The sequence below is a fragment of the Ixodes scapularis genome, unplaced genomic scaffold, assembly GCF_016920785.2.
Source record: "Ixodes scapularis isolate PalLabHiFi unplaced genomic scaffold, ASM1692078v2 PGA_scaffold3__209_contigs__length_174095766, whole genome shotgun sequence".
Lineage (NCBI taxonomy): Eukaryota > Metazoa > Arthropoda > Arachnida > Ixodida > Ixodidae > Ixodes > Ixodes scapularis.
The window spans coordinates 91,848,024-91,857,424 of NW_024609868.1; the positions used below are offsets into that span (position 1 = coordinate 91,848,024).

At 46.7% G+C, this 9,401-nt stretch overlaps 1 long non-coding RNA gene across 2 annotated transcripts; it reads left to right on the forward strand.

The window, feature by feature from the left end:
- The first annotated feature begins 505 nt into the window (after window positions 1-505).
- LOC115320908 lies at window positions 506-8,972 on the forward strand. Of its 2 annotated transcripts, XR_005798829.2 has the most exons (5): window positions 517-702; window positions 1,628-1,823; window positions 2,980-3,948; window positions 4,242-4,427; window positions 8,836-8,972. It is a non-coding gene; the product is annotated as an uncharacterized LOC115320908 (long non-coding RNA). The 2 variants fall into 2 exon arrangements; XR_005798828.2 differs by having other exon boundaries at window positions 506-702; window positions 2,980-4,427.
- The last annotated feature ends 429 nt before the right edge of the window (window positions 8,973-9,401 follow it).

Below are 9,401 nucleotides of genomic sequence, written 5' to 3' on the forward strand. Positions count from 1 at the left end.
TCGCTGTTGCCGCCGTCTCCGCGCACTTATTTCATCGAAGTCCTCGTCGACCAAACACTTTTTCGATGTTTCGACGGGACGGGAGCCATGTTCAAGCGCGCGCCAGAAAGCCGGAACCGGAAACGTTAAAAAAGCAGGCGTCAGATGGCGCCTCGGTACTAAAGTGCGCCGTTAAGCTACGCTCTGAACCCGCGCGCTCGAGCGCAGGTGTCCGGAGTCTGGAGCTCACTAACTTAACGCGCCCAATGGTATCGGACTCCCTTTCCGGAGGTGCGATCGGGGACAGCGGGGCTTGGATTGCCGGCTGGACGCCGCGAAGCGGCGTGTACACGAGCGATTCGGAGGAGGAATAATGGCAGATCACGTGACCCGACGTCACCGGAAGTGACGTCACAAATATAACGTCACGTGACAAAAAAATTTTGTTTTGCTTGTTTTTGTTTGTTTTGTTTTCTGTGACGTCACGGTTTTTAGCGAGGAAACTTTTTGTTATTTTTACTTTGTTGACGTCGGGTGACCGCGTTTTCTGCGCTACAGACTGCGCTTTTCTGACTCCTTTGTTTGATATCGTGTCGTATCGTCGTATTTATGTAGTTATTAGGAACGGCAAGCCTACGTTGTTGCGTCCTTTACCTGAATATCGTGACCGAATCGAGTGTCGTCGATTTGAATCGTGTCTTGCGAACCATCGTCGAACAAAAGGTGAGTGATTTACGTTTTCCTGTGATGTGATTTCGATGTGTTCGGTCCACGCGTCCGAGCTGCTTCTTCGTTTCAAATACATTTGGCGCCGCTGCCTATTGTTTGAGCCTGTGCTCACGATTAAAACACGCATCGCAGAAAGCTGAAAGCCCGCCAAAAGAGCTCTAAAAACCGCATACTTCCGACCCCAGACCTGCCGGCAGACTTCCGAGATAAGCCTGATTAAATAAAAACGTTTGATCCGACGGAATAATGTGTTTAATATTACATCCCATGTCAACAAGGAACTGCGCTGTCTGTCTTCGCCCCTACAGGTTTTATTCTTCCGGGTTTTTCAAATCTTTACAAACCCGCGTCCGATCGTAATACCCCGATCACAACAAATAGTTGGTCGTGCTCCGATGGCTCCTAACATCAGCCGGCAAGGAAGTTACGTTTTTCGCTTCTATATTTTGACCCAAGTAACCCCATATTCTCAAACTATGTCATTCTATCACCACCTCCAGTTGCACATTCTGGCGCACTTGCAGCTTCGTGCACCCTTGCGAGGTTTCCTGCTATCGTACCCTGGATATCATGGCTTTCTCGCCGTACGCGAGAGCTCACGGAGGCGTGCTATACGCTCTGTATCATAAGTTGTGTGCAGCAAAGGCGCAGGCCCGAGCACATGACAATAAAAAGCGCCTTTTTTGCACGAGTACCCGCGCAAAAAGAACATTCTGCAGAGCTGCGCCCTCGCACCCGTGCGTTCGCTGCACACAACTTATGAGACAGTATAATAACCGAGCCGTTTTTGTTTCTTTTGCACATTACTGTGAAAGAAGTGTCATTGCTGTTTTCTTCTCAAAGAAAACTCGGAGACGTTAGACAAAAGCAAACAGATAGGAGACTGCACATTCACACGTTTTTCCCCCTTGTGCTACAGGTCATGGCTGGTCGCGGTTCATCAGCGTTTGTTTTGAAACTGATGGGTGCCACAAGGCATGAAAGAGGTGACTTGCAGCAGCAAGACACCGCAAGCCTTCGCAGCAACTGGCTAGCCAGTGCTGCTCTGTTCTGAACTGTACTGCGTGTCATGTGGAGGGTTTGTGCAAGCTCTCTGGGCGGCGACGCTAGCCACGGTAAGTGCATTCTATGCAGCTTTCTTTTAGGGATATATGTGGCTCGCAGGCCATGTCGTGCCAGCGAAATATCTGCCACCCGAGTGACAGCAGTGCTAGTGGCAAGGCTGCGCTGACAGTAATCAACACTGCACTGTGTTTTCATTCTATAACTAGTGACAAGGAACCAAATACTCCCGAGAGAGTCTCGGTTGTGCTTTGATGAACTCCAGCTCGCTTATGAACAGGTGGATGGCACAGATGGCTTTTCCTGATGGACTTGGTGTCCGTGTTAACAATGCAACCAGACTTTCTTTCAGTTTGTGATGTTTTTTCGTTGCGGGTGACTAGCATTGCAGTAGAAAAAGATGCAAAATAGTATAATGTTTGCATTCGTTACCTAAATTAATGGCAAGAACAACTGACCTACATTTCCGCCGACTGCATTTCTCTGAGGAATCGCCTGGACTAAAAAGCTCGCTACACTGTCGTTCCCTCTTAGCCTGTACAACTCTGCGTCTTCCCTCGATTGTCTTATGTGGCTGCTTCTGTGTCTGCCTAGGCACTCGGTTGAAATGGGAAAAGCTGTCTGCGTTGCACATAACCGCCATAAGAGCCAGCGTGGGCGTAGCTGGGGTAGCCCCCGCTATGGCTTCTCCAGCTCGACACAAGTAACATTCCTACCGCTGTCGTGTTAGCAGAAAACGGACCTGCTTAAAACGTACAGTGCACGTAGTACACAATGGAGAGGTTGCTCGCCAATAATTTTCTTGGAAGTGTGAGTTGAGCCCCTTTGAGGCAGTTTGCTTCCGCACCGTGCACTATAATCCGCCCGAGAAAACAAGATGAATAACCAGTAGGATTTCTTTGTTCCAAGGCTTCTTGACGCAGAAAAAGACTAGGGAACCAGTATTGTTGCTTTTTACTACCCCGTGCGAGACTCAAACCCGACATGCAAGGAAGTGGAAAGGCCTCTTCCTTTCTGCTTTCTTGTGCCTTGGGTTTTAGCTGTGCTCACAATTCACAGCTCGCCTGCATGCCTACTCTTTTGTTCACTGTGTTACTGAAGTTTTCTGTCGTTGCTGTCCCAGATTGGCTTCGTGGATGCACAGAAATACTCAAGGCGCTTAATGTCTGTGGCTCATTTTTTTTTTTTTTCCGGTACCACGGCATGAAGGAGCTGGCCTCCCTCCCTTCCGTCAGCTGCAATATACTACAAGCACTGGGCTACAGCTGCAGCTAGCCCATGGGTACCGTTCTGCGTCCTGTACTGCATCTAGTTCGAAAGGCCATGTGAAAGGCAGGTGTGGTCTTTATGGGCTCTGTGAGTATGTGCATTTTCTGCAGCTTTTTCGGGGCAACTTCATATTAAGATTCAATACGGACTCGAGTGAGAGGGGGGCATTCTGAGAAAGCCAGCCTCTTTGTTAAATCATTGGGACTGCTATTATATCTATAGAGTTTATTTACACCTTACGTTATGTACTTTTTCATTTATTTTTATTTTACTAGTTACTTATACTTCAATCTGACACGACAGCCACCAAAACTGTTGACATATTGGCCTTTTTTTTTTTCTGTCAGTTTGTTTGAAGAGCCAATGTTGGGGGCGGTCATTCATGTTATATTTCCCACACGCACGTCCAGCCTATGTTTACGTAAAGCCCAATTGCCCCTTAGCAACAAAAATAATTTATGCGACAGACTACACGGCAGCATTGTGGACGAAAACAGGCCAGATTATATCTGCCATGTTTAAAAACTACATTCGGCGACAGGTTATGAATTCAGTGGCAAGAATGCACACCGCCTGCCAATCGCTGCCGTCAGTTGTCCTGACGTCATGTCTGCTAAGAAACTAGAATATATTTTTTTTAAATGGCAGGTTTTCGTTGCTGACGCCACGTAGCATGTCGGCACTCTAAGCACTTCTTCTGCTCTTGGCCTCTCCGGTTTTACCTTGCGAAGTCATGACGGTGTCTGCTTTTGTTTGCAGTATTTCCCGTGTGTCGACGTGAGAAGGCAGCGGTTGTATCGCCAAGGAAGTAGCAATCAATCTGCGCGCATTTGTTCCAGCGGCACAGCGTTTACAAACCGGACTTTGCCCTTCACCGAGGGGAAAGTCTACCGACTCGCCCTACAGTTGGTAAGAATTGTGCAGCCGTGAGCGCGTAAGTTGTCCGAATGCTTTCGTCTGTATACAGTGACAAAATGACTCGCTGAAATGCGAAGTACCATACAGTACCATGCCGTACATCAAACCATCGATCACTTGCTGCAGCAACTTTGCGTTTTAAGTCGTAATAATAAACTGTATTTTAAGGCTAAAATCATTATTTCAAACTGCTCAATTATTCGGAATTCTGCACGATCCCCATCGGGTCTGCAATATCGGTCGGTGGCTGTATAACCTTTAAACACAATGGTTACACACCACAGGTACCGGGGACCATGACATCAATGAGCTGGCTTTCACCTTGTCCAAGGCAGCAGCGTAACACTACGGGCGGGACCCTGGATCACTGCACCGTGGATGCCGTTCTGTACCCTGCACGGCACTGCGTGTGGCTTAAGTGGCCAAGCAGAGGGTCATTGCACGACTTTTATGAGGTGCCGCTAGCCATTGTAAGTATATTTTGGACACTCATGTCTGGTGATGTACTTTTGTGCTCTACCACAGAGCACATTTGGTGGCGGTTCAGTCTTGCCAATTACACCATTTTGAAACGGAACACATTTAGTGGTGGCTCGGTTTAGGTTTCCTGGATCGGTGATCTTGCAACAGTGCCTAGACTTGGCGTAAACCTTTTTGTACTTTATTGTCAAGGCTAGTGTAATTTCTGCAATGCCGTTGAAGCCACTTCTGCACGCAAACAAGATAAAAGACGAAGCCACATGCTCGTGCACAGTGTATGACTACATGTATGCATGGGCACTCGTGCCCATGCGTACCCACTCGCAACATGGAGCAAGTTTGTTTCGGCCGACACTCCTCGCGTTCATTTCGGCGTCGCCACTCCACACGTCCATGCACTCGCTGCACCTTGAGAATCAAGTGTGCACCAGAATGCACTCCCGTCATGCATCACTCAGGAGGGGAACAAGAGCAGACGACTGGGGTTTTTCCGCCATAAGGAACGAGAACCGAAAAAAAGGGGATTTTCTGCTAAGAAACTGCGTCCCACGGGCAACAAAATCGGACGCGAGCTGGGCTATTTATTCTGTGAAGCAAGCAATCGACAACCTGTGCTTCATTTTCAAGTTTTCTTTCAGTTTGTTGCCACACAGACATTGAAATACATCAATGGGGTAAAGTAAGGTTCAGAACCAACATCAGCTACCGCGAGATCTTTCACCATCCTTGCGGGGGTGAAAAATTGGGACTTCAGTTGACAAACGTCGCTTGCCCTCCTGTCCATCACCTGACCCCATTCTGCACATGTGGGTATGCGCAAGGGAGCGTGATCATGTGGCTGAAGACACAAGTGTGACCGGCCCAACAAGCACATAGTTTCCACGGCACCGTCGGCTTAGGGGTGCACGGAAGATACTGTATAAACTGGAATATAGGTCGAGCCCTTAATTTACAAGTTGCAAGATGCAAAAAAAGTTCTTATGGCAAGAAAATGCAACCTTACCTTGGTGACAAAATTGTCCAAGTATATGGAAGGACGAGAAAACACGGCAGATTTATTTAATTGTTTTGCACTCAATAAAACAGGAGGTATGCGAGTGTTACTACTCAGATTCCTCAGAGCCTTCGTCCGACGACGAGTTCACTAGCACAATTCAAAGGGACGATGCCGTCCCTTTGAATTGCGCCCTCGAGAGCTCGGAGGCACGAGCAACCTCAACGCCTTTTATACGGATGCTCTCCGACATCACAGGTACCGATCTGGCGCACAGATCCCGAATAAAGTTTGCCACCTTAGTTTCCAATTCAGGGTACACTGCAGTCCTTCCACGGAATTAAGTTTTCTTCGCCTTGTTGCATGCCGCCTATTTTTGTCTCTGGTTTTGCCAGTAGCGTATGCGCTGCAAGATTCTTGTGGATCTCTGCATAGGCGATAGCCTTCTTCTAGAAGGCTACTGTGAACTGTCTTCTACTTCCGCTCATTATTGCTCTGGGAACAGCAACGGTAGATGTAACAAACCAAGGAGCACAAGTAAAAGTGAATCAAGACTAGTGGACGAGTGCGAGGCCATTGCAAAGAAAAACAAAATGGCGTCTTCAGGCACTCAGTGTTGCGAGATTATTTTTGTTTTTCCGCTAATGACTGTCATATAAGACGAGGGTCGACTTTTTCAGGTCCAATTTCAACAATAAATTCGACCTATATTCCGGTTTATATGCTAGTTGTGCGTAGTACTGTGGAAGCCACAGGCTGGGGAGGGGCGGGGGATTAGCAACTTTTGTCTCAATGTTGAGCGACGAGCATTAAAGGGGCCCTGCAATCATATTTAAGCGTTTACCTTTTTTGCGGTTTCCGCGTCTCTTGGGGTTTGGGCAAGCCAGCGGGCACGGAAAGAGTAGCTAAATATCAGTGCGCCATATTTTAACCGGACGACACGGAAACCTCCTCCACCGACGAGGGCGACCCGCGGTACCGAAAGCGCGCAAAATGTGACGTCTTTGGTCCTGGGCTTACTACTGGTCAGAGCCACTAAAAACTTCTTTTTGGTCGAAATACAAAATATAAGTGGCGCGAACCGTTTCAATTATTTATAAAAGTAGTTTATGTTCACTATTATAGATGAAAAAAAGAAAGAAATGCAGTTTATAAAGTACGGAAACAAGAAATGACTCGTCGACATACTCGCCGTCAAGCGGTGGCAAAGGCGGCGCATATTAGAAAGGAGTAGTGAGATAAGGCGCAGACACGGAGAAATCCCGGATGTACGCGGTGGCGCTGCAGTCGTATGGACAGGAGGATCCGACCGGCTCCGAGCGTTCCGAAGGCCTTCGGCGAGAGGCTTTGTCTTGCGGTTTGGCCATTCCGCGGTATGGCAGCGCGAAGTGACTCCCATTCTGAACTGAACTTTACCCCGTGTTTGCTGTCGTTTGTGGCCAATGAAGTGTCATGCCGAATTAGTGTTTAATCGCGCAGCAAACGCAATGAAAGCCGCTTTGGCTGCCCGCTGCATATAGCCTATCCAGAACATGCTTTAGTGGCGCCCTTTGGCGCCGTCGACACGGAGTGCGGCGGCCGTGAGCGCTCGATGAGCTCACTATTCCTCCTCTAGTTCACGGCCACTCAAGCCAGGACCTACGACGTCATGAAGGAGGTTATTTTTTGCTTGTTTTTGTAATTCTAAATTGCCTATAACTTTTAAAGTAAAGCGAATTTCGCGAAAAGAAAAGTTTCACTAAGTTACTACGTTCAGTGTGCTCAGGTTCGGTGCAAATTAAAAAAACAGTTAAAAGTCCTTGCAGGGCCCCTTTAAGGGCCAATTTCCTAGGGGGAGAATGGTGACGTGAGAGTACAAAAATGAGGATCCAAGCGCCATGAGCAAGAGGGGAGTTCCTCCTTTTCCTCCTCTCGAACTGCTAGAGGTATACTTACGTTCCTGTACCTTTGGTAACACTGCACAATTTGTAAGTTGAGGAAAGCTAAGAAGGAAGTTGAAGAATCGATTCATGGCCCCTTTGACATTTACCTACACTAGTTATCTTACACCATTATATGTTGTTTGAGAAAGCTCTCATCCTCACCTCTCCCATAAGGGATAAAATCAGAAGTGTATACAACGATCGGAATCTAAAGTGCCACGAAACCTATTGCTGGACATTCTAACGGGTTAGTGATCAATTTTTGCATGAATGAGGCCTTACCAGTGCCTTTGCCTCAATAGTGTGGTAAAAGGGCAATTTTCTTGTTTGTGAACACAAATTTGTTTTGAAACATAACTTGCGGGACTACCAATGCATGTTTCAAGATCTCTGTTGTGGTGAATGTTTTGCTGCCTGTTATATTCTTCAATAGCCAGTATCGTTTAAGTTCTGGAACTCTATACAGTAAACTCTCACTTGAGCAAACTTCTAGGGACTCAAGGAAATAGTTCCCTTAACTAGGAGTCCACTAAACTGAATATATTCACTGGAATATGGAACAGCATAGGGCACAGCATACATCGAGTCAAAAGGGTGAAATGCAATTTATGGAGTCATGTACATTGATATATACAAAGTGCATTACAGTTACGCTGCTGCCTTTCTCATTTTGAAAATAGTCAATAATTTTCATTTGCACCGGCGCTCTGAAAGCGCATGAAGTAACAAAGTTGCCCAGAGAGTATCTTTTTTATGCATATCCTCTGGCACGGCTAGTTGCTGTGAGGAAGTCGTACCGCAACGGCACTGTCCACTGGCTTGAAATCTGTGCAGAGTCGTTCCCTGTTGGGATTGAATACAGTTTCTCTTTCAAGCTTCGACTTTTGCTTCACTAACGTTGACAACGTCGACGGTAGCATCCGATAGTCCTTCACAACGTTCACTTGCCTTTGACCGTCGTCCAGATGCTGAAAGTATTTCAATTTGTCCGAGAGACAACCGCTTCCATTTCGTCATACTTGTTACGTAAGTGGGCGCACAAACTGCCGTTGTTACCCAAAACTAAGATGGCCGAAAGGAACCAATGATAAAGAAAACAAATATGCACCGCATGGTTCGTTTTTGTCTACCGCACCGCTGCTGCAAAGGCGGCGGCGGCCATCAGCTACGCCAGCACTACAGAGCACAAAACTTCGTTGAACTGATCACAACAGTAATCCTGGGTCCACCGATCAAGTTCGTTGAACTGAAATATTCGCTATTCCGAAATTTATTTTTCGTAGAGCAAACATTTTTGCATAGAATGCAAAGGAAAACCGCCATAGATTTTTTAAAGTTTGTTATTCTGAAATACTTGTTAAACCGATGTTTGCTCAAGTGCGAGTTTATTGCACCCGACTACTGTACGTTGCCCTACATGTTCAGGTAAGGTACTGTTTCTGTTCACCTGATGGGCACTTTCGTTCTCTGCATACACCATAGGCTTCAAACCGCCCTGAATCGTGGATCAAGCCTTGCAAGATGGAAGTTCTCTTTAGGCCCAGTGCCTTTTGTTGGATCAAGTCTTGTACGCCATTCCCTCGTGTCTTTCATATAGTAAATTGTTGGTATTTCTTTTATGACAGTGCGCATTACCTGCCAACCACGTTTTACAGTCGAAACGCAGTGTACCGAGACTTTTTATATAGACCCCTTTCTTTGCAAACGCCACCAGGCGGTGCTCCAGTTTGTTTGACGTCTCAGCGAACTTCTGATTCAAAACAAGAATGAACAAAACCCACTTTGACACTGCTGCCTAAAATGTTGATAAAACGTGTAACCACCAATTCTCCAGGTGAGCGCCAAAAGAATGAAGAAACGGGAGATATGTTAAAATGTTTAGAATATTTTGTACACCAACTTGCCTCCTCCAAGACATTAAATTGTACTGCCAATAGCCCTCATTAAATCTCCAACTTTGATGTATGTGTAGCATTTATGCTTTCTAGCACTGGTGACATGAACAAGCTCAACAGGCTTGCAAAGACTGAGCGACCGGAAGTCACTTG